Genomic DNA, 8,636 nt, shown 5'->3' on the forward strand with positions numbered 1-8,636 from the left:
TGAAAGACTACAGTCAGCTATGTCTTGTTTTAATACACTAAGGCTAGGGAATGATGAGTTTTGGGTTGGCTTTTTTTTTTGCTCTTAGTTTGTTTAAATTGCTTGTTCTTTGTGGAGATGTGGTTGTAGGCAATTTTCAGAGAGCTGGTATTACATGGTAGGGTTCTTCTTATTCTGTTGTGTGCTAAAGAATTTGTAAGAGTCTGTCTTTTTGGCATGATTGCAGAAAACCTACATATGGAACCATCAATTAACACTGGTAAATTATTTATAGTCTAAACAGGGCAAAGCTTTTTGCTCAGACTGATTGCTGCATCACGAAATAAGTGCACTTAGAAGTGTACTCTATAAAGGAGTATGGAGATTTTTTTTCATTATTATTGTGATAGGTGTTATAAAGATAAAAGACCTTGTAGTATACAGAAGAACTGAAGATATGAAGACTTGTCTGCTAAAAAAGGATGCTTAGCATTTCCATTTCAGCACCTTTTTTCTTAGAATAATAGCATAATTCAAAGCCAACATGAAAATGGTTCAAATTTAACTTCAGTAACACTGGAGTGATTCTATTTAAGGTAGAATACAATTCCAAACAATGGTAGAAATGCTGCCCTTCTGTTCCATAAAAAAAAAAAAAAAAACAACCAACCAACCAACCAAACGGAAAAAAAAAACCAACCAAAACCTTTTCGTTTTTGTCTAAATGATACTACATACAGGAATTGCTGTTCATGCTCAGATTCAGTGTCTGGCTTATTTGGTACCATCTGTGGTGACAGCTAATAATCACAGCTTAATAATCACCTTTTAGCTAGAGGGGGTTAATTTATCCACTTAAATTCTCTTGCTCCCATATCAAGTTGCTTTTAACAAAAACAGACAAAAGATAGGCTATAGTAACTCTTAAATAGGATCTGTGGTTTTTCTTTATACTGATGTGTGCTTGAGACAATGAATTCTGTATATGTGGCTTATGTTCCAGTGTCAGTTTTTATATGTTATGAGTGAGAAAGATAAGAAGTAATCGATCTGCCACTCAGTATTGTAAATGCTGCTAGTCACATCCCTTTTTGTTTTTTGCTCCATAAATTAAGCTCTTTAGAATCTGTTCAAAACCTCACCATCTCAAAGGGTTGTGTTTGGGATTTTTTGTGGGGGTGAGGGCAGTGATATGGTTGTTTGGGTTTCTTTCTCTTCATAAGCATTGTGGTTGCATTTATTCAGACTCTTCCTATCAAAAACATTTTAACATAGAATAATGTCTATGGGACATAGTACATAGAGCATTCCAGATGAGACCATTTTATGTATGTCTGTGAATATAAATTATATCACCGAAGCTCTAAGTTTTCATTGAGCTGGTCTCCCAAGTTTTGAGTTTTCTCTGAGCTCTTTACAATGATGTCCAGTATTTAAACCAAATATTATAAAATGTATATGTGATTTATTTTCTTCCAGCTAATGTGTACTGCCACATTTCTTGACCATTTCATTTAATTTGACACTTGAGTGCCCAGTAGACTACTTTGTCACTCCAAAGTTCTTACAGATGTTATCCCAGATGACCTACAAAACTTTCTGTCATCAGCAGATTTTACTAAATATAGAGATAAGGATTACTAGTCAATACTTCCCTGAATAGCACCAGAATTATTTTGAAATACAACTGCAACTATTTTCTAATATAGTGGCATGGTAATGGAAATGGCTTTTGGTGTTAGTAACTCCTTCATAGGTTAGTTGCTTCAAAACCTCAAGGTTTTGCTGAGTAGCAAAGAGCGGGTGATGAGATTTCATCCATTACTGAAAATATCCTGTTACAGAACATGTTTTCCTCCATTAGGAAATTGTCTTCTTTCTCCTGAACAGACACCTGGTCACAGTGATCTATTCAATTTGTCTCCAGAACATATTATTGCATCCTGTAGCTCAGTCGGGAGACATTAGAGATTGCCTATTGTCCTGAACTTCAGAATTATTAAAAACTCAAAATACTACTGATTCAAGAAAGTGCCATGAGCACTTTTAGCATAACAGTATGTAACCTATCTTACTGCTTTTCACTTTCAATAATGCAGTTATCCCAAGCAAACTAAACAAGAACCTTGCATTTTAGAAAGAATGATCATGTATCTGAGGTAGAAGGGATTTGCAAGCTTTATATTAGCTACAACATATTATTTGAAGACTGATATCATTTGTGATTTTTTTAAATTCTCAGGCCAAAAGTTTTCATTGAGAGGATTTTTTTTTAATTTCAGCAAAAAATGTTTGCAGGTTTTTTATGTTCCTCAGAAGGTAATATTTTTTCAGTTGTAGTAATAACTAATACAATGGTCATATGATAATTCTGTGAAGAGTTATTTTGTGTAGAATAGGTATTTGAAGTTTGGAAAGGTGGAATTCCTGTAGACAGGTGTTCTAGAAGTCAGGAATGGTGCTATGACTCTACCATACTATGACTAATACTGCATTTGGGAATGTTTCCCTGGTTTCCTGATGTTTGTGTGCTGCTCAGTGTAGTCATCATATTTACATTTAAGTGCACATTAAACTATGAGGGGATAAAAAGCATCATATTCATGTATGCTGGATCACAGGCATGGAGTCTGCTCTGGACAATTTTTGGAGCGCTATGAAATAAATGTAAACATCTAAGACTATAAGTACAAATGTAGCTTGTACAAACTAACCGCTGTAAGCACACGCTGATTACAATTTATTTAATGAACATTGTGGCTTTTTTAGTGAACAAGATTCCAGTTTCTTATTTTAGGTGGCAAGCAAGTATTGTCCCTCAATTCTCCTCAGAGTTAGAGTTAACAGAGGTCATTCCTAATAAAAATAAGAAGTAAATCAGACAAATCTGCTTTCAGCTGTGTTCTCTGCTGCCCTGGTCCAACAAGTAGCAAAAGCAATTTAAGCAAGACAAATTTTAGTTAATAGCCCAGCAATAAGAAAGGGAGGACGAAGAGCATGAACCAATGATTCCAGAAACACTGTATTCTTAAATATACTGCTGGAGAAGGATGAAGAATGTAGGCATGAAGATTGTACAAGGCACAGAGGTCAGCATGATATAAGACATACAGCTGGAAGTGGGAGAAAGAGATAAAGAATGCAATTAAATGAAAGAATAGAAGATGTCTAGGGAGTAGAAGGAAATAAAAGCAAGACATAAGTAATTGTGGGTAAGATAATATAGGGCCTTGAAGGTGAAAATGAAAACTTTAATTTGTAACTGCACTAAGTAATCTATATACCTTATTTATAAATAATAAAGAGTTAATAGTGTGCAGTAGCCCATTTGTCCTCACAGCTTTCTCAAGCATTTTTTAGGGAGTGTAGATGAAGTGTGAGGAAATAGTCTATAAGTTAATGATGTATATACTGAAATAGTAAAGGCATTTACTTTTTTGAGGCTAAGCATTCTGTCTCATGAGGATTGGTAGATGATGTGACAGACTTAACATTATAGCAAAAACTCTTCAAATATTTAGGATGCTACATGTCTAAATTTAAAACCTCATGAAGATAGTGGAAAGAAGAATGAGCTACAAATTTGCACTTTGACGTTTCTCTCAAAGTAAAGTTTTCTTTAGGAACACTGATGACAGAGTTTCATCTTCTATCCTAGTATTGCATTAACTAGTAATTCTAAAGTGTTTGGACAATTTATTACTGTCCCTTTCTCCTGTCAATTTATTTTATTCCCTATCATCTTAGCAATCTTAGTTGAAGAGCAAGTATGCTTGAAGGATGATTGTTGACTGAGTAGGCTGGTGGAAGACTGTTTCAGTGATATCTTCATATTTACAGGTCCTCTTTACAGCTGATATTAGTAAGTTACAGCCTTAATTTTCTTTAAGACGATTATTATTTAGTGCAGTAACTTTCTTATTTCTCTGATTTTGTTTAAATAATACAGTGCTAATGAATGGTGAATAAAATGTTCTGTTAGTAGAATACTTAGAAAAGGCCTTCAGTGTAGTTTTTCTCAGAAATTTTTAAATCTATTATTTGCTAGAACAGTTCAGTCTCACCAGCTTTCACACCATTTTAAAAAATCTGCCAATTGAGTCCTTAGCTTCTCTGTCTGAGTTGAGTATGTGATCTGGCTTTGTGTAAAGTGGTTGCTAGTAAGAGCTTCAGGCTCAATGTCAGTCCAAGGATGAAGAAATCCATCATAGAATGCTGTATTTTAATAAAAGGATTTCAGTTACTTGGCAGTATAAAGACATAATAATGCGCGTGACATGCTGTGGTGTATTGCTTTAGGATCAAACTGAACATTGGAATAATAGCAGCATTGAGAAGAAAGGAAAAATAGAATGTCTGATTTGAGCATCGTTTTCTCTTCTATTGATTTCTATATTTAGCATAGTGTATGGCATGTCAGGCCCTGGTTATAAAGACCTGTAAAAGAAAGTACTTGGATTCCTGGTCTTGCAGGTTAGGAATCAAGCAGCATGATATGCATAAACTTGCACAGAGTTGGATGGATCCTAAGAAGATCCTCTACCAGATGCAGATGTTGGGGTTTGTGTTAAAAGCTTCTTTGCAGACCCACAAAAGACCCTCTGGGACTGAGAGAGGTGACAGCAGGTGGGGGATCCCAAGTCACACCTTCCCAACAGTTCCCACGTCTGTCACAAAAGTCATCATCCATCAGGTGCCCATCTCCATATGGTCAGGGCAGCACAGAGTCCCAGAGGTAGACAGAAGCTCAGATTAAGAACTCCCAGGGCTGTCTCAGAAGTGCTATCAAGGTAAATCAGTGCTGGACCAATCCTTTTGGACTGAGGAAAGATGCAGGCTAGGGTGTTGCACTCAGTATGGGATGCAGAGGAGGAGAATTTGGGGTTTGATCAGGATTTATTACAGGGAAATGGAGAGATAAGAGGATAAAAAGCATTGGATGTGTAAATAGGTGACACATTAATTTGTCTGGCCATGCACAGCTCCTTACTAGTGTAGCGTGTCCTGTGTTAGCAAATTCCACTTATAACTCTTCCTGGCTGAAGGGCCTCTGTGTATGTGGCTAGCAACCAGACCCAGGCAGAGGCCCTTGTGTTCATGGTGCCAGCATCTGGAGTGAGCATAGATCTGGGTGCTGGCAACTGGGCAAAATGAGGTGCCAGCCCACAGCCTGGGACTGCAGGTCACAGGGGCCCAGCCCAGGCATCTGCAGAGCCAGTGGCCAGGCTGAAGTGCAATCCTGTGAGCACTAGAGAAGAAGCAGCTGAATGACCCTATGGGTCCTTGGGAGTGCTGAGTATAACTGCATTGATCTGTGTGTCTAGCCTTATGTATATATATTTTTTTAAATTTTGTTTATTTATTTATGTGTGTGTTTGTGTGTGTGTGTGTGTGTGTGTGTGTTTTCTGGTGCCTGCTGGGAGATACGTGCTCAGCCTTGCTACTGTTTGGGCTGGGGGCATGGAGCTGGGGCTGCCTCCCCTTTGTCAGGCTATTAGAGGAGGGTCTATCCCCAAACAGCAGTAACCCATTCCCTAGCATCACATGTTTCTCTCTATAAAGGGAGATTGGATAACCTGGTTATGTTCCAGGCAGGTATCATGATCTTTCTGTTTCAGTCTCCTAATGAACTGCCTCCTTTCTAGACATCTCTCACAGCCATTTGAGCTGCACTGCATAGCAGAAAATATGCCAAGTATGCATGGAACTGTGCCCCTATTCTGTTTGCCCTTCCCCTCCCCATGCTATCCAAAGGTGAGGGATGTTTTCTCAGTTGAAGTAGTCACCATAAAAGTCTGTTTTCATTTCTAACTTTATGCTTTTTATGTATTTGTGAAAATAAGTTTGTAAATACTTCTTTATTTTTCACTTAGAATTTCTCTTATTACTGCGGCTTCCTTCTTGCTTCAAGAGGAAGAAAAGGAATAGATTGTTAAGCAGAATCTGGATTTTCTGTTTACAGAGCAGTAAACATTCTGAAATGAACTGCAGTTGTGTACATTGTAAAATTGCTTTTGTTTGATGGGTTAATAAATCTTAGTCAAAGGTCTGAATGACTAGAGATATTAAAAGCTTGTGTTGTCTGACAAAACCAAACAAGCTAACCATCTTTTTGCATTTCTTTATAAATATAGCAAAGTATTGTTTAGATTGACCATGGCTCTCATTTTATTTGCAAAGCCTTGTCTATGGGTCTTCCACAGTTACTGTGGCTTTTTCAGGTGGGCTTTTTTTGTTTGTTTGTTTGGTGTGGAAAACATAAACCAAAATCAACTTAATTGGCAAATGTTTAAAATGCTGTACTTCTTCAAAAAGTACCCGTGTTCATTGTGTAGACACCTTCCATTAGTTTTTGCAGCTATGAATAAGCCTAGGAATTTTAGAGAATTTAAATAAGCTTTTTCAAACCAATACCTACATTGATCTTGTGGGGTTACTGTTATGTCACTTTCATGCATAGACGTATGAGACAAGTCTACCCTATATTCACCCTTCAGTGAGGATCCTTCCAGCAGCTGGATTTAGGTACTCAGCTGTCCCTGGATCCCAGTCTTGTGCTTGTCATTCCACAGAGTCTCTCCTCTGCACACACAGATCTCTTGGACAGCCCCAGATGCCACATCCTTTACAGCAGCTGGCCAAGGCTGCCTGTGCCTACCCTGTCCCTCCAAGAGCCAGGACTGTCTGTGCTCTTGCCCATAGGGTCATGCCTGGCTTTCAGGATACTCCACCTCCTTGCCAGCTGCTCCAGCATACTCTTTGCTAGCCCTCACTTGCCCACCCATCATCACTGCACTGCTGCACTGTGGGCACGTGGGACTCGTGGTCTCATGGCAGAACTGGCACACCATGCACACGTGTGTGCACAGCAGTAAACAACTGTTAGAAATGGAGTTTAATTGGAGGAGACAGGACAGACTACACAGACTGATGCAGGAATGGCCAAGAACAGACAGCCCTACTGACACCCCAGCAGCCCCTTCTGTCTCACATTCCTACAGGGTGCCCTGACCCATGGAGCTTCTTCTGTTGACATGTCTGTGTGGTTCTGGCCTTGTGGCACCAGGAGAGGCTGGACCAGGGCCTCACAGGGCTGCTGGGGCTCATCCTGCCCCATCAGGCAGCACAGAAATGCTAATGGGGTGTGTGGCTGCTGGGGTGTGTCTAGGAACAGCTGGCCCAGGGTGTTCCAGGCTCCCCCCATCTGCCCTTGTTGTTCTGCCATTCTTCTTCCCCTGTACATTCTATCACATGAGCTAATGTGTGTGTGCATATATGTATGTATTTCTGCATATGAAAATGTTCAGATCCCTCTCTGTAGAAACTTGTCAATTTTAAGAGCTTATGTTCCATACATGCTCTTTGAAATAGTATTAATATGTCTCATAACCACAGAGTCTTTGGAAGGAGATATTCTTATTAATTAAGATCAGCCTACCTGAACTGTGTTCTTTTTCTTCAAGGAAGGTAGTCAGGAAGGCAGCCAAAGCAGAGAGGAAACTTTTTTAGTTGATAGGGAAAGTAGAAAAACATGAAGAGAACCTGGACTGGAAGCCTACCGCTGCAAAGCACAAGAACATCTGGTTTAGAAAAACATTTTGAGTGTCTTGAGAATATCTTTGCTTTTCATCAAGGTGTGAGATCTGTGTGAACTAGCTCAAAAGGTAATTGTCACTTGATTTTGTAAGATTTTCTTCTTGTTACTTTTTGTAACAAAGTTAAATATAACCTAGTTGAGTATAAAATAACAGTGTTTCTAGACAGAGTAATTGTTTCTATCCAGTTTTAATCCATCGTCTTGATATTCAGTAGAACAACCTGTTAAATTCGTAGTTCTGTTGTCAATGAGGAGTCTGTTCTCTATGGCTTTAAAAGTATTGAAGTGGGTTTTTTCTGCAGATGCAGGGTCAATGGAGAAAAAATAATTTTTAGTGTCTTTTCTCACACTGTTCTGCTTGCTAAGACTACCCTTGAAGACTATAAAACAGGTATTTTTAGCCACGCCTTCAAGATCTGCAGACCCAGAACATAGATCCCAGAGTCAGTCTTTATGTGTGGATGAATTTTCGGTCCTCGATCTTTAGACATATTTGCTATTTGATTTATCAATTTTTTCCATTCAATGATGAATCTTACCTATAAGCTTGCTAGAGGCAGCTGGAATCAATTAGCAAAGACTTGAAATATAATAGAAATAGACTATAATAGATCACTACAACTTCTTAAAAAAAAAAACCCAAAAACAAAAGTAGAAAAAAAGAATCACCTGCACCATTTCCTGTGTGCTGAATCACAGAGTGTAAGATTCTCTTTTGCTTGTTCATCTGACAGGCAGACTGTCCTCTTTTAGGTTTTTTTTTCAGTCACAGCATATTTTACCTGGTAGCCAGAACACATAATTCAGTGGACTGTATGGCAATGATACTTTTTCACCTTGACACACCTGCTGCAGTCTGGTTTCCCTAGGGAATCTTTTTATAATGTCTGGATGCTGAAGCTTCCAAGTTCCAAGCTTCCAGTAAAATGCTGCTTGTAGCACTCAGTTGCTTGTGAATTTATCCAGATTCTTGGCAATATCTCAGCATCTCTTTCTGAACTGATTGTATTACTGTATTTGAGGTAATTTCTTTCAGGTCATGTGTTGTGATGGTTAGAGC

General features: G+C 38.6%; 1 protein-coding gene across 1 annotated transcript in view; it reads left to right on the forward strand.

Annotated features, from left to right (window-relative positions):
• The window catches only part of PUDP (pseudouridine 5'-phosphatase), a 58,556-nt gene that overhangs the window by 39,351 nt on the left and 10,569 nt on the right, over nucleotides 1-8,636 (forward strand). The window lies entirely within an intron of this gene.

The sequence above is a fragment of the Geospiza fortis genome, unplaced genomic scaffold (genome assembly GCF_000277835.1).
Source record: "Geospiza fortis unplaced genomic scaffold, GeoFor_1.0 scaffold50, whole genome shotgun sequence".
Classification (NCBI taxonomy): Eukaryota; Metazoa; Chordata; class Aves; order Passeriformes; family Thraupidae; genus Geospiza; species Geospiza fortis.